Source organism: Vicugna pacos, unplaced genomic scaffold, assembly GCF_048564905.1.
Source record: "Vicugna pacos unplaced genomic scaffold, VicPac4 scaffold_19, whole genome shotgun sequence".
NCBI classification, from domain to species: Eukaryota; Metazoa; Chordata; class Mammalia; order Artiodactyla; family Camelidae; genus Vicugna; species Vicugna pacos.
In genome coordinates, this window is record NW_027328740.1 from 72,437,561 (window position 1) to 72,461,428 (window position 23,868).

The following is a 23,868-nucleotide window of genomic DNA, read 5'->3' on the forward strand; positions in this document are numbered from 1 at the left end:
ACTTACTCACCACTAGTCCATCTGATTTTTCTGTGCTAGGATTCAGTATGGCCTGCTAATAACTCTGCAGTCAGATCTAGAAACCCTGATGAAGAGGATTATTTATTTTCTTTCTTTATATGATAGTATTTTACTTTCAAATTTCTGAGTTTTCAGTTCTTGGAGGAATTTTTTCGGGGGTTGGAGAAACAACTTTGCTCTTACCATCTTTGTGACCTGTTGCTATATGCGTCTCACCTGTCTTCTGTCACTTGTGAGGCGGTTCTATTTTTGACCCTGTCCGGGTTGTTCATATTTTAAAACATAAAATCTGTAAAAGTACAGTCCCTTTTACTCCGAAGACATTCCACAAATACTCCTTTAATCTGGGTATGGTTTTAAGAAGACACAATAATTAGAATATATACTTGCAGGTTGCCAGTGCAAAATCCCCAAATTAATAGTCAAGCTCAACATCTAAAATCTTTCTAATCTACCATGGATTTGTATGGATAAGTGAAGTAGTTTGCTAAGAACTCAATCCTCCCAAGCTGATGCTCTGCCAGATGGTGGAGCCGAGGGACGAGGGTGTGTCCTGCCCTTCCTGAGCTGACAGTTTCATGGCAAAGACCTTCACCAGGTGAAGAAATTGAAGTTTCTTCTAAGAACAGTGGGTCTGAAATGAGTCCAAAAGCGTGGGAGAGACACAATCACATTTGTCTCAAGTAGGGGAGAGTGGCTGTGGGGCCACTTGGGAGACTCATGAGTCCAGGTGGGCAGTGTTGTTGGCTTCCACTTGAGCGGTGGGACGGTCAGTGGGTAAAAGCGAACAGATTGAAGGCATGTTTAGATGGTAAAGAGGAAAGGATCAATGATTTCTGTGAAGGTAGGATGGAGTAAGGCCCAGGTTTCTGGGTGGATTAATGAGTTAAATAATGGTCCTGCTGTGTTCTGAGGAGGGAAAGCAGCAGAGGGAGTTCTGGGGGAAAACTGATGAGTTCAGCTGTGGGTAAAGTGAAAGGCTGTTAGATGTGTGGTCTGGGAGCTCTGGTGAGAGCCAGTAGTGAGTAGGGGGCGGGGAGAGAGACTTTCAAATCATTTTGTCTTGTGAAAATACATACAAGAATGAGTAATGACACAACCCCTGTATATTCTGGATTTAAAACCCAGTAACATTTTGCTATATTGACTGCAGGGGTTCTTAATTTTTTAATAGAAATAAAATAAATAGAAACAAAATAGTGGAGTTAATGAATATCTTAGAGTTGATGTGTGTCCTTGTATGTATTTTCATACCTCATCTGTTTATAAACATAATCTACAAAAAGTTAACTTGCTTAGCATTAGAGTTAAACAGAGGGACGTGACACACTCTGTTGGTGGTTCAAGGTGATTTCTTGGGCAAATTATGTAGCCTCTCTGTGCCTTAGTTGCATCTTCTGTGACTGCCCCCATGCCCCTCATCACAGCTGATTTCCTAGACTAGAAGTTGGGAGGGAGGCTGCTGAAGGGAGTAAGAGGTGGCAACTGCTAGGGTCACTGAAGAGAGAGACAAAAACAGATTAAAGCCGAGAAACTGAGTGCTAATACCCTCAAAGGAGAAAGAATCCCTTAGTTTTTTGAGCCACTTAGCTTAAGAGAAAGAAAATCATGTGGATCCAAAGCTCTTGAGCATATGAGTATTGTGGGTGGGAGGGTTTCATCAGAAAAGGGTTGAGAAAAGGCCTTTTGGTTTCCCTTTACGTTTCCAGTAAGGATGAGGTGCAGAAGAAAAACCACCCGTTTCACAGTAGAAGGTGCTGTTTTGTGCGAAACTGACCGAAGGTTGGAAACCATTCATCAGTGGTGCTGGCAAAAGAAGAGACTTCTGGATTGGGTGGGGCACTTGCTGTGACTTCCAGGTGACCTGCTGGCTGGGGGCTGTGAGGCGGGCAGTAGGTTTGCAGTGTGACCTGGGTATAATCCCTGGCAGTGAGGCTGCTGATCTGACTAGCAGAGCTGGGCAGACACCGTCCTAACGGGGCTGCTCGGGATGAGGCCTGGGACACCTGCCATGCTGAGGGCGAGAGGAGAGCTCCCCTGAGGTTGTGTCCCTGTGAAGATTAGAAACGTCCTCCTGCAGGGGAGGAAGAGCCTCTGAGCAGCGGGCCGGATGCACAGGCAAGACCAGCCTGAGCACGGAGATTTCAGGAAGCCGGAATTCATACAGGCCCGAACAGCCTTGTTCCTGAGAAACTGGAGGGAAAAGATGCTGCAAATGCAGGCTAAGTTCAGACACTATTGTGTGTCATGAGTGATAGGAAAAGACTGTTCAGGCAGCCACGAGAGAACCCTGTGGTTGTCCCAGTTGGGCGTCACACAGGAGGGAGGAGCAGAGTTATATACTTTGCCACTTATTAGCTGTGTGACTTTGAGCAATATCACCCCACTTCTCTCTATATATGTCTACATCTGTAAAGAGACACAGTGACAAGCTCGTGTCATCAGAATGCTTTGTTTAACTCTGATCCCCTTTGTCCAGTCCTGTCAGTGCTGCCCTGCAAGGTTCTGCAGCGGCTGCTCTTGCCCTGTGATGGGAGGGCATAAAAGGGCATTGTAGCACCCGAGGGCAGAAAGGGGTTGTTTTAAAAGCAGACATGTAGCCTCCTGCAGCTGCAGACCTGCAGGCAGTTTGGTTCATGGTCGTGGAGAGGACTTTGGAGGCCTTAGCGTCGTCTTAAGACTTGTTTTCCCTTGGGGACCTGATTTGCCTTTGCAGATTAATGTTGAAGATTTGGGCTTCTGGCAAAGCTGTTTTCAGAGATGGGTATATACGTAAAATATCATATAAAATAAAATGATTTATTTAACGTGAGCGACTTTGCAGCTGTTGGGAAGAGCTGTGTTGGCCTGGTCTCCACGGAGGACACCAAGGGTCAGCAGAGCGTGCGGGAGGGACGGCAGACTGCAGTGCTTCTGCGGGGGGTTCTCCCCAGCATGGTGCTCTGCTGAGTTGACTCTTCTCTGAGTTTGGTTGCCAGAGGAGCAGACAGCAAAGTAATGAGTTCTGGAGGGATTGTATAATGACAGGAAGAAATAGGAACCTGGAGATTTTCTGGACTAAAACACGCTTTTGGTTCCTGATTCAGTGTGTTCCATTACAGAATTGATGAGTTGTGTCTATTCTGGGACTTAATTGAAATAAACGTTCAGCCTAAATGTTAAGGGATTTGGTTTATTTGGCTGGAGGACTCGAGCCGGGATGACAGCCTCTCAGATCACTCTGAGGGACTGCTCCCAAGAGGTAGGGGAGGAGCTAGGATAAATAGAATCTTTACAACAAAGATCAGGTAATTGGAACAATAAAATATTGCTTGTTATCTAAAGAAAACCAGATATCTCAAGTTCAAGTATTTACTGCTTTTCTATGTATGGTGGGAAGCAAACATTTGGGTCATTGAATTCATTCCTTTGGCAAGCCCCTGGCTATCTAGGGCCAGTATCCTGTCCTTTCTTACTCTGAGTCTGCTCAGAGGGCACCACTGTGAGTGGCTGAGAGGCCGGGCTGTAGGCATGTACTCGCTGGGGTTTGGCAGCAGCCGCTGATGACTCGGATTCAGCATTCTTTGTTTACTGTCATGGTTGCAGTATTTTCATGCACATTGTAGTATTTTCATTCACAGTGTTCCCCCTTGGTCCTAAATTCGACCAATATTTTGAGAGAAATTTCATGACCAATTTTGTCCCACGTTGCTAGGATGGCTCATTCCTAGTTCAGGTGAAGAATCTTCTGAGTTGCCATTCAAGGTGTTAGTTTTTTTTATCAGGCCCTGTTGATACTTAAAGTTCTCTGGATCACCTGTCTTACTACTCTATTATGATCCAGGAAGTGTTTACCCATCTTTGCTCATTCCCATAAATAGAATCACACTATTATATTTATTTTATTCAGGGTTATAAATTTTATCTGTTTCTTCAAGATGTTTAGCCATCATCCATCTTGTGGGCCTAGTTACACATTGGGAAATGTAATAGACAACAATTTTATAAAATAGACAGGATATAAGTAATACAGCTAGTAACGTTAATAAAGTCACGAGTAAGAATTTAATAGTCGAGAAGTTGTATTTTTGGGTTAAAATTTTGCTTGTGTTTCTGAGTTTGATCCTATGAGAAAGTTCATATTTATGGTCAGGGTCAGAGCAGGTATTAATTGGCCAGTTGAAATCTCCCACCTTGTAAGATCAACAGTGGCCTAAACAGAACTATAATTTCTTTTTAGAATAATGTTTCTGAGGGCTACCTAGTTAGAGCCTTGGAGTAGGGAAACCCACCAAGGTAACACAGAAGTACTAGACATAGGTAATTTATCATAAACTTAACAATTGGAGTAGTTCATAATCAAAGGTTGGAGAAATTATCAAAGTAATTGGTATACAGTCCTGGTCCGGTGTCTTGGGTCAGCAGTCTAGCTCAGATGTCGTCTTCTTCTCATCCTGGTATGGAAGCTTTTTCTCCATTTGGGCATTGTTTTAAGGTGAGCAGCGCTCTATAAGCCAGTGCACTGCAGGGGCTGTTTCAGATAGGAAATGAATCCGAGACTCCGTTTCCTTCAGCTTTGGTGTGTATGGTCTAGTTAAGAGTATCTGAAAAAGGGTCTTTCCATTCAGGTTGGAGACAGTTCTTTAAGTCATGCCTGTTGCAGTATGTATAATCCCCTGGCTGCAGGTCATGGGGCATTGGAATTTTACCCAAGGATAGATTACTGAGCTTCAGAATCAAACCTAGAGTATTCTTTTCATAATTCAATTAAACTGTACAGCAGTGTGACATAACAGCAAGGAATGATCTGGGAAGTGTCTTAGTAAATATGGACCTCAATTAACAAAACTAGAATTTAATATCGACTAAAATATAATTTTTTTCTCTCTAAAGTTACCCTCAGTTTTCTCAAATATAGCCAAATCAAGATTAATTTCTTTACAAATTAAATCTGATTATTTGATCATATAGGCTTTTTAAATTGACTGTGTTGGAAGTTTTAATACGGAGTCTCAGGGTAGAATGTTAATAAGGTTTTCTAAGGCCAAGAAAGCCACGTCAAGGCTTTTCATGGATTTTTGCCTTACAGATTTAGGTAAATTCTTTTCTCTTTAAAATCCTTAAAATACCTTTATACTCCTATATCTCTTAGGAGATGATCTCCCTAATTTGTCTGATAGAGCCACTGGGGACCTAAGTATTTTTAGTCTTTTGAGGGATCAGATAGAGAGAAAAGATAACTGTTCCAAGTCTGTATACATAGTTATAATTTATCAAATTGCTGTGAACCATAACTAGCTTAAGGAGAAGAGATTCTTTATGTCTGGGAAACAGGTTAAAAGGCAGTAGTATTTCAAACAATATCAAAAATTATAACCATATTCAGCTGGTTAATCAGTCCCATGTAACTAATTCTTTTAATGAGAGTTTTCATTAGAACTTTAAAATGTCTTACCCAGTTTAGTTCAGTGCTGTAGTTTGAAATTTATTAGAAATCAGTAAATCTCCTTGAAGAGAAAGCATTTTGCAAAACCATCAGAAGAAAACAATTAACTGTCTATAAATGACAAAAGATTTAAAAGCATGGTTAAACACCGTTACACTATAATCAATAAAGAAACCTGTTCACTATACCCATAATTATCACTGGTAACATTTCAGATAAACCAGAATTTTAGGGAGTCCATATAATTTCTACAATACCTATATTAATAATATTTCTCATTCAATATAACCTTAGAAGTTTTATGATTCATTTGACAATTCCATGTTATTTAAAATGCCAAATGAAACTTTATAGTTAAAAATCTCTCTTTGGGATGTTTCAGGGGCCTTCTGTAGCATCCCAAACTTAACTGGAGATTAAAAGAATTTTAATTAATTAAATTAATTTTTATTTAATTAATTAGAATTTTATATTTGGGGAGCTTTTTGAAAGATTTCAGAACACTTGATCAGATAAACATATAGATCACTGTAATGTAGTACTAATTCATTAACAAGAAAATATGTCAAATGTAAAGGCAGAACAGATCAGCTAAGTGGTATAAGAAGTTTTACAATCTGTTACTGAAGGTGGATTAATATTTTAAGAAAATTTTTTCCTCTTAACAGAGAGAAAACCAAATCTAATCTTGTTCCAGCTAACTTCTAAGATTCATTTACGTTGCCCAATTTGATTCTAAACTTAGCCAATTCTGACCACGTACAAAACTTTCCTCAGGGTTCCTTTTCCACAAGCCTTCCACAGCTTTCTATACTTATATTAGTGTGTCCCTTATTTTGTCTTCCATTCAGAGGTAACCAGCTTCAGGAGAAAGTCACTATTTTTCATTAACAAAGTACTATTCCATTCTTACATCTTCCTTTACGCATTTATATTACTTTCCTAGGATACTGAGATCATTCCCTTACTAATAGAGACTATTTCTGTGTGACACCAACCATTTATTGATATTTCTAAACACCTTTAGTTTCACTGTAAGAGGAAGTTAAATGTTAAGTAATTCATATTTCAATCTTATTTTATCTGAAAATGGCATAGATATTTAATAAAATCTTGTCATTTAACTTAATTTAGCACAACTCTAGAATTTAAAGATATCAAACATTTAGAGATTATTTTAAGCATACATTTTAAAAATATATTTTAAATATTTACCCAAAGCTCTCATCTCATTTGCATTTAATTTACTTAAAATTTTACCACAGCACATTACTGTTATTTTTTTTTTGACAAATCTGCAACAGATATAACAGGATCTTATTTGACTTTCATTAAACCTAGGTACAGTAAAGCTATTATAGTTAAGATGGATGATTTTAAAGATGTCTATATTTATTAGAACATACTTAAACTAAACAATATCAAATATTACCTTAATATTGAATATTTTCCAATTCACATGACACTGAAAGTCAATTTGTTAAGTTTTTATTTTAAAAATACTTAATTTTTAAGCTCTTATATTTTTACATCAATTAAGCAGAGCTCTTTGACTTCGAAATTTTTTTTTTTTAGCAGTAGAAATATCTCACTTCTATAATCTGTATGCAGGCTTATAAACAGACAAAAGCTAGAGATCTCATAGCTTCACTTTAAAACTTACTTATATTTATAATAATAGTTGGAGTAAGCTGAATTTGCTTGCTCAAATCACTAAGGCTTACTATTTATGAAACAGATAATTAAAATTTCCTCACAAAGTCTGAAGGACCCGTCAGAGTTCTGAGTTCTAAAATGCCAAAAATTTCATGGCCTCAAGTTTTATTTCGTTGAGCTAATTAGGCTCAGTCCTAGGTCACTGTTTGTTGTATTTATATTTCTGATCTGCAAGACAAAGACACTCTCTTCCAGGTCCCCAGATAAATGCTCTGTCACCCAGACCCAATTTTATCTCCTTAATTGGCATTTTTGTATCAGTGAGAAGAGCTGTAAACAAAGAATTCCATGTTTTAAAACTAAGGTTTTCTTTATTTTGTCTTCCAAAGCTTGCATAAGACATTTATTAAGGTCTCTTTTCCTTGAGTTATAAGTTAAACCCAGGGTAAACCTATATTTTTTTTTTTAGCTACTCAAATTACTTTTTAGATTTACGTTATATTGGACGTCTCAAGTAACTATATTGGTTTCCTTTAATTTGTTCAATTAATATTTTCAGAGGGATAGACATGTGCCCAGCCTTATAATACCAAGAAGGGGAAGCGTTTTTCCACTGAAACATATCTATCCCACAACATAAGCAAAAGGTTTATATAAAGACCATCTAAATATACCAATTTCACAAACTTTTCTCTCAATTTTATTAAATCTTATACCTTTAATTTTTATATTTATTAAGTTTAATCAATAATTCTTATTTCTAGAAGGAGTGACAGAAACCTTTTTTTTGTGGGTGTACATTGTATATAATTTTATAGAAGTCTCTAGGATGCCCAAGTTTCAGCCAAAGAGCTTAGGCCCTTCTCGATTTTTAATTTCATTAATTGGTCTGTTGTCCCAATCCTTGATCAAGTATTTCAGTCTACATATAAATATATTTTAAACTGTGGTAAATAAAACGGACTTGTTTGAACTTTAATGTTGGGGGGGAGTAGGTGAACTCTTTGGCCCTTTTTTTTAACTTTACGTAGTGTAGTATCAAAACCCTGTATGTAAATCCAAAAATGTCCATTTTATTTACCTCATTCAAAATAACCATATAAAAATATTTATCCTTTTGGGATAAGCCACTTATCTGTTTTTTTGACATTTTTACAATCCTTTTTCCAGTTATTCAACCTAATTAACATTAATTATACTAAGTTTTTATTAGCATCTCTAGAAACATTTATCAGAAAGGAAAAACAAAAATGTAGCTTTTCAAACCAGTTATATTTTTATATCTGAGTTCTTAGGTTAACCATTAGATATATTTTTCTGCATTTAAACTTTATTTTAATAGGTACCAATAAAACAGCCGTTTATAATGAGATCTCTTTAAACTTTCACCAATTAAAAAGTTTTTCCAAATTAAAAAATCCATCATATGGCCATCAATTTATATATATATAAATAAATATATATATATATATATATATATATATATAGTGATTTTAAACCAATAAGATGAAGAGGCCCTTCCACATGAGAGTCGGGGTGTTGCCTAAATAAAATTCAAAGGTTTACTCTCCAAAAGCTTAAAGCCTTCGTGGTCCAGGCTGATGCAACAAAGTTTAAGATGGCAAAATGTCTGAAAATTGGTACAATCAAAGAATTGCTTAGAATCCCAATTTATTTGCGTGGCCACCGTATGTACACAATACTTGAACCTTTTGTATGGCAGAGTCCAAGGTTTCCTTTAAAAACTAAACTAAACATATATATACTTACATGCACACACTTAAAACATCCAGAGAAAGATAAAACGTTTACATTTCAAGGACACAGGAAGAGAAATCCAAGTTCCCACTAAAGGGGATTTTGTTTTTATAAGTTCAGAATGCCAAAAAATGTTTTTATCAGGCCTGGTTATTTCCAGAGTGAGTTTTTTTTTTTCTTATTCCCGATTAATGTTGTAAGTTTTGTATGTACATAAATCTGGCTGGGGTTTTACTTGGAGACTGGCAATCTGTCATTTCTTTTTCTTTTCTTTTCTGTTCTTTATTTTTTTTTTGAAAGTTCTATTCCCCATTGTAAGGTCGGGTTCTCAGAATAAATTTGCTAGTAAGATTTCCCACAGGGACAACTCTGTGGCATGAAGTCTTTGTGTCTACCACTCCTGGAAGATTCCCTGTCACCCGAGAATGCTGTTACCAGCCAGGAGGATGGTCCAAAATTTGGAGTTGAAAGTTTCCTCATAAGAGTTTTACTTTTATCCTGAAAAATTCAATGGAGGTAACCAAATTGAGGAAAACATTAGACCAGCCTCTTACCTAACCACTCAGTCCTGAACCCAGTGTCTTTCAACTTGGACCCACTCGGGATGTCTCCACTGGGTGGGTAATTCACCTCAGTTTCTTTCAACTGGAGGGCCACGTACCTGGATACACCGCCAGATAAAACTTAGGATCATCAACCAATATGTGAGATCTGAGAACCAGGAGAGACTCAGCCAAATTCATCTGGACCCCCCGAGGAGGCGGATGAGCACAAAGGGCCACTGCTGGTACCAAGGCTCTGGTTACTTGGAGAGTTCAGGTGGAGAGAAATCTGCTGTGGTGCTTCATGGTGTCCAAAACTGTTGACTGAAATAAACGTGCAGCCTAAAAGTTAAGAGTTATGTTTCATTTGGCGGGAGGACTCGAGCCGGGATGACAGCCTCTCAGATCACTCTGAGGGACTGCTCCCAAGAGGTAGGGGAGGAGCTAGGATAAATAGAATCTTTACAACAAAGATCAGGTAATTGGAACAATAAAATATTGCTTGTTATCTAAAGAAAACCAGATATCTCAAGTTCAAGTATTTACTGCTTTTCTATGTATGGTGGGAAGCAAACATTTGGGTCATTGAATTCATTCCTTTGGCAAGCCCCTGGCTATCTAGGGCCAGTATCCTGTCCTTTCTTACTCTGAGTCTGCTCAGAGGGCACCACTGTGAGTGGCTGAGAGGCCGGGCTGTAGGCATGTACTCGCTGGGGTTTGGCAGCAGCCGCTGATGACTCGGATTCAGCATTCTTTGTTTACTGTCATGGTTGCAGTATTTTCATGCACATTGTAGTATTTTCATTCACAGTGTTCCCCCTTGGTCCTAAATTCGACCAATATTTTGAGAGAAATTTCATGACCAATTTTGTCCCACATTGCTAGGATGGCTCATTCCTAGTTCAGGTGAAGAATCTTCTGAGTTGCCATTCAAGGTGTTAGTTTTTTTTATCAGGCCCTGTTGATACTTAAAGTTCTCTGGATCACCTGTCTTACTACTCTATTATGATCCAGGAAGTGTTTAACCTTCTTTGCTCATTCCCATACCTAGAATCACACTATTATATTTATTTTATTCAGGGTTATAAATTTTATCTGTTTCTTCAAGATGTTTAGCCATCATCAATCTTGTGGGCCTAGTTACACATTGGGAAATGTAATAGACAACAATTTTATAAAATAGACAGGATATAAGTAATACAGCTAGTAACGTTAATAAAGTCACGAGTAAGAATTTAATAGTCGAGAAGTTGTATTTTTGGGTTAAAATTTTGCTTGTGTTTCTGAGTTTGATCCTATGAGAAAGTTCATATTTATGGTCAGGGTCAGAGCAGGTATTAATTGGCCAGTTGAAATCTCCCACCTTGTAAGATCAACAGTGGCCTAAAGAGAACTATAATTTCTTTTTAGAATAATGTTTCTGAGGGCTACCTAGTTAGAGCCTTGTATTAGGGAAACCCACCAAGGTAACACAGAAGTACTAGACATAGGTAATTTATCATAAACTTAACAATTGGAGTAGTTCATAATCAAAGGTTGGAGAAATTATCAAAGTAATTGGTATACAGTCCTGGTCCGGTGTCTTGGGTCAGCAGTCTAGCTCAGATGTCGTCTTCTTCTCATCCTGGTATGGAAGCTTTTTCTCCATTTGGGCATTGTTTTAAGGTGAGCAGCGCTCTATAAGCCAGTGCACTGCAGGGGCTGTTTCAGATAGGAAATGAATCCGAGACTCCGTTTCCTTCAGCTTTGGTGTGTATGGTCTAGTTAAGAGTATCTGAAAAAGGGTCTTTCCATTCAGGTTGGAGACAGTTCTTTAAGTCATGCCTGTTGCAGTATGTATAATCCCCTGGCTGCAGGTCATGGGGCATTGGAATTTTACCCAAGGATAGATTACTGAGCTTCAGAATCAAACCTAGAGTATTCTTTTCATAATTCAATTAAACTGTACAGCAGTGTGACATAACAGCAAGGAATGATCTGGGAAGTGTCTTAGTAAATATGGACCTCAATTAACAAAACTAGAATTTAATATCGACTAAAATATAATTTTTTTCTCTCTAAAGTTACCCTCAGTTTTCTCAAATATAGCCAAATCAAGATTAATTTCTTTACAAATTAAATCTGATTATTTGATCATATAGGCTTTTTAAATTGACTGTGTTGGAAGTTTTAATACGGAGTCTCAGGGTAGAATGTTAATAAGGTTTTCTAAGGCCAAGAAAGCCACGTCAAGGCTTTTCATGGATTTTTGCCTTACAGATTTAGGTAAATTCTTTTCTCTTTAAAATCCTTAAAATACCTTTATACTCCTATATCTCTTAGGAGATGATCTCCCTAATTTGTCTGATAGAGCCACTGGGGACCTAAGTATTTTTAGTCTTTTGAGGGATCAGATAGAGAGAAAAGATAACTGTTCCAAGTCTGTATACATAGTTATAATTTATCAAATTGCTGTGAACCATAACTAGCTTAAGGAGAAGAGATTCTTTATGTCTGGGAAACAGGTTAAAAGGCAGTAGTATTTCAAACAATATCAAAAATTATAACCATATTCAGCTGGTTAATCAGTCCCATGTAACTAATTCTTTTAATGAGAGTTTTCATTAGAACTTTAAAATGTCTTACCCAGTTTAGTTCAGTGCTGTAGTTTGAAATTTATTAGAAATCAGTAAATCTCCTTGAAGAGAAAGCATTTTGCAAAACCATCAGAAGAAAACAATTAACTGTCTATAAATGACAAAAGATTTAAAAGCATGGTTAAACACCGTTACACTATAATCAATAAAGAAACCTGTTCACTATACCCATAATTATCACTGGTAACATTTCAGATAAACCAGAATTTTAGGGAGTCCATATAATTTCTACAATACCTATATTAATAATATTTCTCATTCAATATAACCTTAGAAGTTTTATGATTCATTTGACAATTCCATGTTATTTAAAATGCCAAATGAAACTTTATAGTTAAAAATCTCTCTTTGGGATGTTTCAGGGGCCTTCTGTAGCATCCCAAACTTAACTGGAGATTAAAAGAATTTTAATTAATTAAATTAATTTTTATTTAATTAATTAGAATTTTATATTTGGGGAGCTTTTTGAAAGATTTCAGAACACTTGATCAGATAAACATATAGATCACTGTAATGTAGTACTAATTCATTAACAAGAAAATATGTCAAATGTAAAGGCAGAACAGATCAGCTAAGTGGTATAAGAAGTTTTACAATCTGTTACTGAAGGTGGATTAATATTTTAAGAAAATTTTTTCCTCTTAACAGAGAGAAAACCAAATCTAATCTTGTTCCAGCTAACTTCTAAGATTCATTTACGTTGCCCAATTTGATTCTAAACTTAGCCAATTCTGACCACGTACAAAACTTTCCTCAGGGTTCCTTTTCCACAAGCCTTCCACAGCTTTCTATACTTATATTAGTGTGTCCCTTATTTTGTCTTCCATTCAGAGGTAACCAGCTTCAGGAGAAAGTCACTATTTTTCATTAACAAAGTATTATTCCATTCTTACATCTTCCTTTACGCATTTATATTACTTTCCTAGGATACTGAGATCATTCCCTTACTAATAGAGACTATTTCTGTGTGACACCAACCATTTATTAATATTTCTAAACACCTTTAGTTTCACTGTAAGAGGAAGTTAAATGTTAAGTAATTCATCTTTCAATCTTATTTTATCTGAAAATGGCATAGATATTTAATAAAATCTTGTCATTTAACTTAATTTAGCACAACTCTAGAATTTAAAGATATCAAACATTTAGAGATTATTTTAAGCATACATTTTAAAAATATATTTTAAATATTTACCCAAAGCTCTCATCTCATTTGCATTTAATTTACTTAAAATTTTACCACAGCACATTACTGTTATTTTTTTTTTGACAAATCTGCAACAGATATAACAGGATCTTATTTGACTTTCATTAAACCTAGGTACAGTAAAGCTATTATAGTTAAGATGGATGATTTTAAAGATGTCTATATTTATTAGAACATACTTAAACTAAACAATATCAAATATTACCTTAATATTGAATATTTTCCAATTCACATGACACTGAAAGTCAATTTGTTAAGTTTTTATTTTAAAAATACTTAATTTTTAAGCTCTTATATTTTTACATCAATTAAGCAGAGCTCTTTGACTTCGAAATTTTTTTTTTTTAGCAGTAGAAATATCTCACTTCTATAATCTGTATGCAGGCTTATAAACAGACAAAAGCTAGAGATCTCATAGCTTCACTTTAAAACTTACTTATATTTATAATAATAGTTGGAGTAAGCTGAATTTGCTTGCTCAAATCACTAAGGCTTACTATTTATGAAACAGATAATTAAAATTTCCTCACAAAGTCTGAAGGACCCGTCAGAGTTCTGAGTTCTAAAATGCCAAAAATTTCATGGCCTCAAGTTTTATTTCGTTGAGCTAATTAGGCTCAGTCCTAGGTCACTGTTTGTTGTATTTATATTTCTGATCTGCAAGACAAAGACACTCTCTTCCAGGTCCCCAGATAAATGCTCTGTCACCCAGACCCAATTTTATCTCCTTAATTGGCATTTTTGTATCAGTGAGAAGAGCTGTAAACAAAGAATTCCATGTTTTAAAACTAAGGTTTTCTTTATTTTGTCTTCCAAAGCTTGCATAAGACATTTATTAAGGTCTCTTTTCCTTGAGTTATAAGTTAAACCCAGGGTAAACCTATATTTTTTTTTTTAGCTACTCAAATTACTTTTTAGATTTACGTTATATTGGACGTCTCAAGTAACTATATTGGTTTCCTTTAATTTGTTCAATTAATATTTTCAGAGGGATAGACATGTGCCCAGCCTTATAATACCAAGAAGGGGAAGCGTTTTTCCACTGAAACATATCTATCCCACAACATAAGCAAAAGGTTTATATAAAGACCATCTAAATATACCAATTTCACAAACTTTTCTCTCAATTTTATTAAATCTTATACCTTTAATTTTTATATTTATTAAGTTTAATCAATAATTCTTATTTCTAGAAGGAGTGACAGAAACCTTTTTTTTGTGGGTGTACATTGTATATAATTTTATAGAAGTCTCTAGGATGCCCAAGTTTCAGCCAAAGAGCTTAGGCCCTTCTCGATTTTTAATTTCATTAATTGGTCTGTTGTCCCAATCCTTGATCAAGTATTTCAGTCTACATATAAATATATTTTAAACTGTGGTAAATAAAACGGACTTGTTTGAACTTTAATGTTGGGGGGGAGTAGGTGAACTCTTTGGCCCTTTTTTTTAACTTTACGTAGTGTAGTATCAAAACCCTGTATGTAAATCCAAAAATGTCCATTTTATTTACCTCATTCAAAATAACCATATAAAAATATTTATCCTTTTGGGATAAGCCACTTATCTGTTTTTTTGACATTTTTACAATCCTTTTTCCAGTTATTCAACCTAATTAACATTAATTATACTAAGTTTTTATTAGCATCTCTAGAAACATTTATCAGAAAGGAAAAACAAAAATGTAGCTTTTCAAACCAGTTATATTTTTATATCTGAGTTCTTAGGTTAACCATTAGATATATTTTTCTGCATTTAAACTTTATTTTAATAGGTACCAATAAAACAGCCGTTTATAATGAGATCTCTTTAAACTTTCACCAATTAAAAAGTTTTTCCAAATTAAAAAATCCATCATATGGCCATCAATTTATATATATATAAATAAATATATATATATATATATATATATATATATAGTGATTTTAAACCAATAAGATGAAGAGGCCCTTCCACATGAGAGTCGGGGTGTTGCCTAAATAAAATTCAAAGGTTTACTCTCCAAAAGCTTAAAGCCTTCGTGGTCCAGGCTGATGCAACAAAGTTTAAGATGGCAAAATGTCTGAAAATTGGTACAATCAAAGAATTGCTTAGAATCCCAATTTATTTGCGTGGCCACCGTATGTACACAATACTTGAACCTTTTGTATGGCAGAGTCCAAGGTTTCCTTTAAAAACTAAACTAAACATATATATACTTACATGCACACACTTAAAACATCCAGAGAAAGATAAAACGTTTACATTTCAAGGACACAGGAAGAGAAATCCAAGTTCCCACTAAAGGGGATTTTGTTTTTATAAGTTCAGAATGCCAAAAAATGTTTTTATCAGGCCTGGTTATTTCCAGAGTGAGTTTTTTTTTTTCTTATTCCCGATTAATGTTGTAAGTTTTGTATGTACATAAATCTGGCTGGGGTTTTACTTGGAGACTGGCAATCTGTCATTTCTTTTTCTTTTCTTTTCTGTTCTTTATATTTTTTTTGAAAGTTCTATTCCCCATTGTAAGGTCGGGTTCTCAGAATAAATTTGCTAGTAAGATTTCCCACAGGGACAACTCTGTGGCATGAAGTCTTTGTGTCTACCACTCCTGGAAGATTCCCTGTCACCCGAGAATGCTGTTACCAGCCAGGAGGATGGTCCAAAATTTGGAGTTGAAAGTTTCCTCATAAGAGTTTTACTTTTATCCTGAAAAATTCAATGGAGGTAACCAAATTGAGGAAAACATTAGACCAGCCTCTTACCTAACCACTCAGTCCTGAACCCAGTGTCTTTCAACTTGGACCCACTCGGGATGTCTCCACTGGGTGGGTAATTCACCTCAGTTTCTTTCAACTGGAGGGCCACGTACCTGGATACACCGCCAGATAAAACTTAGGATCATCAACCAATATGTGAGATCTGAGAACCAGGAGAGACTCAGCCAAATTCATCTGGACCCCCCGAGGAGGCGGATGAGCACAAAGGGCCACTGCTGGTACCAAGGCTCTGGTTACTTGGAGAGTTCAGGTGGAGAGAAATCTGCTGTGGTGCTTCATGGTGTCCAAAACTGTTGACTGAAATAAACGTGCAGCCTAAAAGTTAAGAGTTATGTTTCATTTGGCGGGAGGACTCGAGCCGGGATGACAGCCTCTCAGATCACTCTGAGGGACTGCTCCCAAGAGGTAGGGGAGGAGCTAGGATAAATAGAATCTTTACAACAAAGATCAGGTAATTGGAACAATAAAATATTGCTTGTTATCTAAAGAAAACCAGATATCTCAAGTTCAAGTATTTACTGCTTTTCTATGTATGGTGGGAAGCAAACATTTGGGTCATTGAATTCATTCCTTTGGCAAGCCCCTGGCTATCTAGGGCCAGTATCCTGTCCTTTCTTACTCTGAGTCTGCTCAGAGGGCACCACTGTGAGTGGCTGAGAGGCCGGGCTGTAGGCATGTACTCGCTGGGGTTTGGCAGCAGCCGCTGATGACTCGGATTCAGCATTCTTTGTTTACTGTCATGGTTGCAGTATTTTCATGCACATTGTAGTATTTTCATTCACAGTGTTCCCCCTTGGTCCTAAATTCGACCAATATTTTGAGAGAAATTTCATGACCAATTTTGTCCCACATTGCTAGGATGGCTCATTCCTAGTTCAGGTGAAGAATCTTCTGAGTTGCCATTCAAGGTGTTAGTTTTTTTTATCAGGCCCTGTTGATACTAAAAGTTCTCTGGATCACCTGTCTTACTACTCTATTATGATCCAGGAAGTGTTTAACCTTCTTTGCTCATTCCCATACCTAGAATCACACTATTATATTTATTTTATTCAGGGTTATAAATTTTATCTGTTTCTTCAAGATGTTTAGCCATCATCAATCTTGTGGGCCTAGTTACACATTGGGAAATGTAATAGACAACAATTTTATAAAATAGACAGGATATAAGTAATACAGCTAGTAACGTTAATAAAGTCACGAGTAAGAATTTAATAGTCGAGAAGTTGTATTTTTGGGTTAAAATTTTGCTTGTGTTTCTGAGTTTGATCCTATGAGAAAGTTCATATTTATGGTCAGGGTCAGAGCAGGTATTAATTGGCCAGTTGAAATCTCCCACCTTGTAAGATCAACAGTGGCCTAAAGAGAACTATAATTTCTTTTTAGAATAATGTTTCTGAGGGCTACCTAGTTAGAGCCTTGTATTAGGGAAACCCACCAAGGTAACACAGAAGTACTAGACATAGGTAATTTATCATAAACTTAACAATTGGAGTAGTTCATAATCAAAGGTTGGAGAAATTATCAAAGTAATTGGTATACAGTCCTGGTCCGGTGTCTTGGGTCAGCAGTCTAGCTCAGATGTCGTCTTCTTCTCATCCTGGTATGGAAGCTTTTTCTCCATTTGGGCATTGTTTTAAGGTGAGCAGCGCTCTATAGGCCAGTGCACTGCAGGGGCTGTTTCAGATAGGAAATGAATCCGAGACTCCGTTTCCTTCAGCTTTGGTGTGTATGGTCTAGTTAAGAGTATCTGAAAAAGGGTCTTTCCATTCAGGTTGGAGACAGTTCTTTAAGTCATGCCTGTTGCAGTATGTATAATCCCCTGGCTGCAGGTCATGGGGCATTGGAATTTTACCCAAGGATAGATTACTGAGCTTCAGAATCAAACCTAGAGTATTCTTTTCATAATTCAATTAAACTGTACAGCAGTGTGACATAACAGCAAGGAATGATCTGGGAAGTGTCTTAGTAAATATGGACCTCAATTAACAAAACTAGAATTTAATATCGACTAAAATATAATTTTTTTCTCTCTAAAGTTACCCTCAGTTTTCTCAAATATAGCCAAATCAAGATTAATTTCTTTACAAATTAAATCTGATTATTTGATCATATAGGCTTTTTAAATTGACTGTGTTGGAAGTTTTAATACGGAGTCTCAGGGTAGAATGTTAATAAGGTTTTCTAAGGCCAAGAAAGCCACGTCAAGGCTTTTCATGGATTTTTGCCTTACAGATTTAGGTAAATTCTTTTCTCTTTAAAATCCTTAAAATACCTTTATACTCCTATATCTCTTAGGAGATGATCTCCCTAATTTGTCTGATAGAGCCACTGGGGACCTAAGTATTTTTAGTCTTTTGAGGGATCAGATAGAGAGAAAAGATAACTGTTCCAAGTCTGTATACATAGTTATAATTTATCAAATTGCTGTGAACCATAACTAGCTTAAGGAGAAGAGATTCTTTATGTCTGGGAAACAGGTTAAAAGGCAGTAGTATTTCAAACAATATCAAAAATTATAACCATATTCAGCTGGTTAATCAGTCCCATGTAACTAATTCTTTTAATGAGAGTTTTCATTAGAACTTTAAAATGTCTTACCCAGTTTAGTTCAGTGCTGTAGTTTGAAATTTATTAGAAATCAGTAAATCTCCTTGAAGAGAAAGCATTTTGCAAAACCATCAGAAGAAAACAATTAACTGTCTATAAATGACAAAAGATTTAAAAGCATGGTTAAACACCGTTACACTATAATCAATAAAGAAACCTGTTCACTATACCCATAATTATCACTGGTAACATTTCAGATAAACCAGAATTTTAGGGAGTCCATATAATTTCTACAATACCTATATTAATAATATTTCTCATTCAATATAACCTTAGAAGTTTTATGATTCATTTGACAATTCCATGTTATTTAAAATGCCAAATGAAACTTTATAGTTAAAAATCTCTCTTTGGGATGTTTCAGGGGCCTTCTGTAGCATCCCAAACTTAACTGGAGATTAAAAGAATTTTAATTAATTAAATTAATTTTTATTTAATTAATTAGAATTTTATATTTGGGGAGCTTTTTGAAAGATTTCAGAACACTTGATCAGATAAACATATAGATCACTGTAATGTAGTACTAATTCATTAACAAGAAAATATGTCAAATGTAAAGGCAGAACAGATCAGCTAAGTGGTATAAGAAGTTTTACAATCTGTTACTGAAGGTGGATTAATATTTTAAGAAAATTTTTTCCTCTTAACAGAGAGAAAACCAAATCTAATCTTGTTCCAGCTAACTTCTAAGATTCATTTACGTTGCCCAATTTGATTCTAAACTTAGCCAATTCTGACCACGTACAAAACTTTCCTCAGGGTTCCTTTTCCACAAGCCTTCCACAGCTTTCTATACTTATATTAGTGTGTCCCTTATTTTGTCTTCCATTCAGAGGTAACCAGCTTCAGGAGAAAGTCACTATTTTTCATTAACAAAGTATTATTCCATTCTTACATCTTCCTTTACGCATTTATATTACTTTCCTAGGATACTGAGATCATTCCCTTACTAATAGAGACTATTTCTGTGTGACACCAACCATTTATTAATATTTCTAAACACCTTTAGTTTCACTGTAAGAGGAAGTTAAATGTTAAGTAATTCATCTTTCAATCTTATTTTATCTGAAAATGGCATAGATATTTAATAAAATCTTGTCATTTAACTTAATTTAGCACAACTCTAGAATTTAAAGATATCAAACATTTAGAGATTATTTTAAGCATACATTTTAAAAATATATTTTAAATATTTACCCAAAGCTCTCATCTCATTTGCATTTAATTTACTTAAAATTTTACCACAGCACATTACTGTTATTTTTTTTTTGACAAATCTGCAACAGATATAACAGGATCTTATTTGACTTTCATTAAACCTAGGTACAGTAAAGCTATTATAGTTAAGATGGATGATTTTAAAGATGTCTATATTTATTAGAACATACTTAAACTAAACAATATCAAATATTACCTTAATATTGAATATTTTCCAATTCACATGACACTGAAAGTCAATTTGTTAAGTTTTTATTTTAAAAATACTTAATTTTTAAGCTCTTATATTTTTACATCAATTAAGCAGAGCTCTTTGACTTCGAAATTTTTTTTTTTTAGCAGTAGAAATATCTCACTTCTATAATCTGTATGCAGGCTTATAAACAGACAAAAGCTAGAGATCTCATAGCTTCACTTTAAAACTTACTTATATTTATAATAATAGTTGGAGTAAGCTGAATTTGCTTGCTCAAATCACTAAGGCTTACTATTTATGAAACAGATAATTAAAATTTCCTCACAAAGTCTGAAGGACCCGTCAGAGTTCTGAGTTCTAAAATGCCAAAAATTTCATGGCCTCAAGTTTTATTTCGTTGAGCTAATTAGGCTCAGTCCTAGGTCACTGTTTGTTGTATTTATATTTCTGATCTGCAAGACAAAGACACTCTCTTCCAGGTCCCCAGATAAATGCTCTGTCACCCAGACCCAATTTTATCTCCTTAATTGGCATTTTTGTATCAGTGAGAAGAGCTGTAAACAAAGAATTCCATGTTTTAAAACTAAGGTTTTCTTTATTTTGTCTTCCAAAGCTTGCATAAGACATTTATTAAGGTCTCTTTTCCTTGAGTTATAAGTTAAACCCAGGGTAAACCTATATTTTTTTTTTTAGCTACTCAAATTACTTTTTAGATTTACGTTATATTGGACGTCTCAAGTAACTATATTGGTTTCCTTTAATTTGTTCAATTAATATTTTCAGAGGGATAGACATGTGCCCAGCCTTATAATACCAAGAAGGGGAAGCGTTTTTCCACTGAAACATATCTATCCCACAACATAAGCAAAAGGTTTATATAAAGACCATCTAAATATACCAATTTCACAAACTTTTCTCTCAATTTTATTAAATCTTATACCTTTAATTTTTATATTTATTAAGTTTAATCAATAATTCTTATTTCTAGAAGGAGTGACAGAAACCTTTTTTTTGTGGGTGTACATTGTATATAATTTTATAGAAGTCTCTAGGATGCCCAAGTTTCAGCCAAAGAGCTTAGGCCCTTCTCGATTTTTAATTTCATTAATTGGTCTGTTGTCCCAATCCTTGATCAAGTATTTCAGTCTACATATAAATATATTTTAAACTGTGGTAAATAAAACGGACTTGTTTGAACTTTAATGTTGGGGGGGAGTAGGTGAACTCTTTGGCCCTTTTTTTTTAACTTTACGTAGTGTAGTATCAAAACCCTGTATGTAAATCCAAAAATGTCCATTTTATTTATCTCATTCAAAATAACCATATAAAAATATTTATCCTTTTGGGATAAGCCACTTATCTGTTTTTTTGACATTTTTACAATCCTTTTTCCAGTTATTCAACCTAATTAACATTAATTATACTAAGTTTTTATTAGCATCTCTAGAAACATTTATCAGAAAGGAAAAACAAAAATGTAGCTTTTCAAACCAGTTATATTTTTATATCTGAGTTCTTAGGTTAACCATTAGATATATTTTTCTGCATTTAAACTTTATTTTAATAGGTACCAATAAAACAGCCGTTTATAATGAGATCTCTTTAAACTTTCACCAATTAAAAAGTTTTTCCAAATTAAAAAATCCATCATATGGCCATCAATTTATATATATATAAATAAATATATATATATATATATATATATATATATATATATAGTGATTTTAAACCAATAAGATGAAGAGGCCCTTCCACATGAGAGTCGGGGTGTTGCCTAAATAAAATTCAAAGGTTTACTCTCCAAAAGCTTAAAGCCTTCGTGGTCCAGGCTGATGCAACAAAGTTTAAGATGGCAAAATGTCTGAAAATTGGTACAATCAAAGAATTGCTTAGAATCCCAATTTATTTGCGTGGCCACCGTATGTACACAATACTTGAACCTTTTGTATGGCAGAGTCCAAGGTTTCCTTTAAAAACTAAACTAAACATATATATACTTACATGCACACACTTAAAACATCCAGAGAAAGATAAAACGTTTACATTTCAAGGACACAGGAAGAGAAATCCAAGTTCCCACTAAAGGGGATTTTGTTTTTATAAGTTCAGAATGCCAAAAAATGTTTTTATCAGGCCTGGTTATTTCCAGAGTGAGTTTTTTTTTTTCTTATTCCCGATTAATGTTGTAAGTTTTGTATGTACATAAATCTGGCTGGGGTTTTACTTGGAGACTGGCAATCTGTCATTTCTTTTTCTTTTCTTTTCTGTTCTTTATTTTTTTTTTGAAAGTTCTATTCCCCATTGTAAGGTCGGGTTCTCAGAATAAATTTGCTAGTAAGATTTCCCACAGGGACAACTCTGTGGCATGAAGTCTTTGTGTCTACCACTCCTGGAAGATTCCCTGTCACCCGAGAATGCTGTTACCAGCCAGGAGGATGGTCCAAAATTTGGAGTTGAAAGTTTCCTCATAAGAGTTTTACTTTTATCCTGAAAAATTCAATGGAGGTAACCAAATTGAGGAAAACATTAGACCAGCCTCTTACCTAACCACTCAGTCCTGAACCCAGTGTCTTTCAACTTGGACCCACTCGGGATGTCTCCACTGGGTGGGTAATTCACCTCAGTTTCTTTCAACTGGAGGGCCACGTACCTGGATACACCGCCAGATAAAACTTAGGATCATCAACCAATATGTGAGATCTGAGAACCAGGAGAGACTCAGCCAAATTCATCTGGACCCCCCGAGGAGGCGGATGAGCACAAAGGGCCACTGCTGGTACCAAGGCTCTGGTTACTTGGAGAGTTCAGGTGGAGAGAAATCTGCTGTGGTGCTTCATGGTGTCCAAAACTGTTGACTGAAATAAACGTGCAGCCTAAAAGTTAAGAGTTATGTTTCATTTGGCGGGAGGACTCGAGCCGGGATGACAGCCTCTCAGATCACTCTGAGGGACTGCTCCCAAGAGGTAGGGGAGGAGCTAGGATAAATAGAATCTTTACAACAAAGATCAGGTAATTGGAACAATAAAATATTGCTTGTTATCTAAAGAAAACCAGATATCTCAAGTTCAAGTATTTACTGCTTTTCTATGTATGGTGGGAAGCAAACATTTGGGTCATTGAATTCATTCCTTTGGCAAGCCCCTGGCTATCTAGGGCCAGTATCCTGTCCTTTCTTACTCTGAGTCTGCTCAGAGGGCACCACTGTGAGTGGCTGAGAGGCCGGGCTGTAGGCATGTACTCGCTGGGGTTTGGCAGCAGCCGCTGATGACTCGGATTCAGCATTCTTTGTTTACTGTCATGGTTGCAGTATTTTCATGCACATTGTAGTATTTTCATTCACAGTGTTCCCCCTTGGTCCTAAATTCGACCAATATTTTGAGAGAAATTTCATGACCAATTTTGTCCCACATTGCTAGGATGGCTCATTCCTAGTTCAGGTGAAGAATCTTCTGAGTTGCCATTCAAGGTGTTAGTTTTTTTTATCAGGCCCTGTTGATACTAAAAGTTCTCTGGATCACCTGTCTTACTACTCTATTATGATCCAGGAAGTGTTTAACCTTCTTTGCTCATTCCCATACCTAGAATCACACTATTATATTTATTTTATTCAGGGTTATAAATTTTATCTGTTTCTTCAAGATGTTTAGCCATCATCAATCTTGTGGGCCTAGTTACACATTGGGAAATGTAATAGACAACAATTTTATAAAATAGACAGGATATAAGTAATACAGCTAGTAACGTTAATAAAGTCACGAGTAAGAATTTAATAGTCGAGAAGTTGTATTTTTGGGTTAAAATTTTGCTTGTGTTTCTGAGTTTGATCCTATGAGAAAGTTCATATTT

At 35.5% G+C, this 23,868-nt stretch overlaps 1 protein-coding gene across 1 annotated transcript in view; it reads left to right on the forward strand.

Moving 5' to 3' along the window:
- The window catches only part of LOC140693523 (uncharacterized), a 127,851-nt gene that overhangs the window by 26,238 nt on the left and 77,745 nt on the right, over positions 1-23,868 (forward strand). The gene's annotated exons all lie outside the window — the stretch shown is intronic.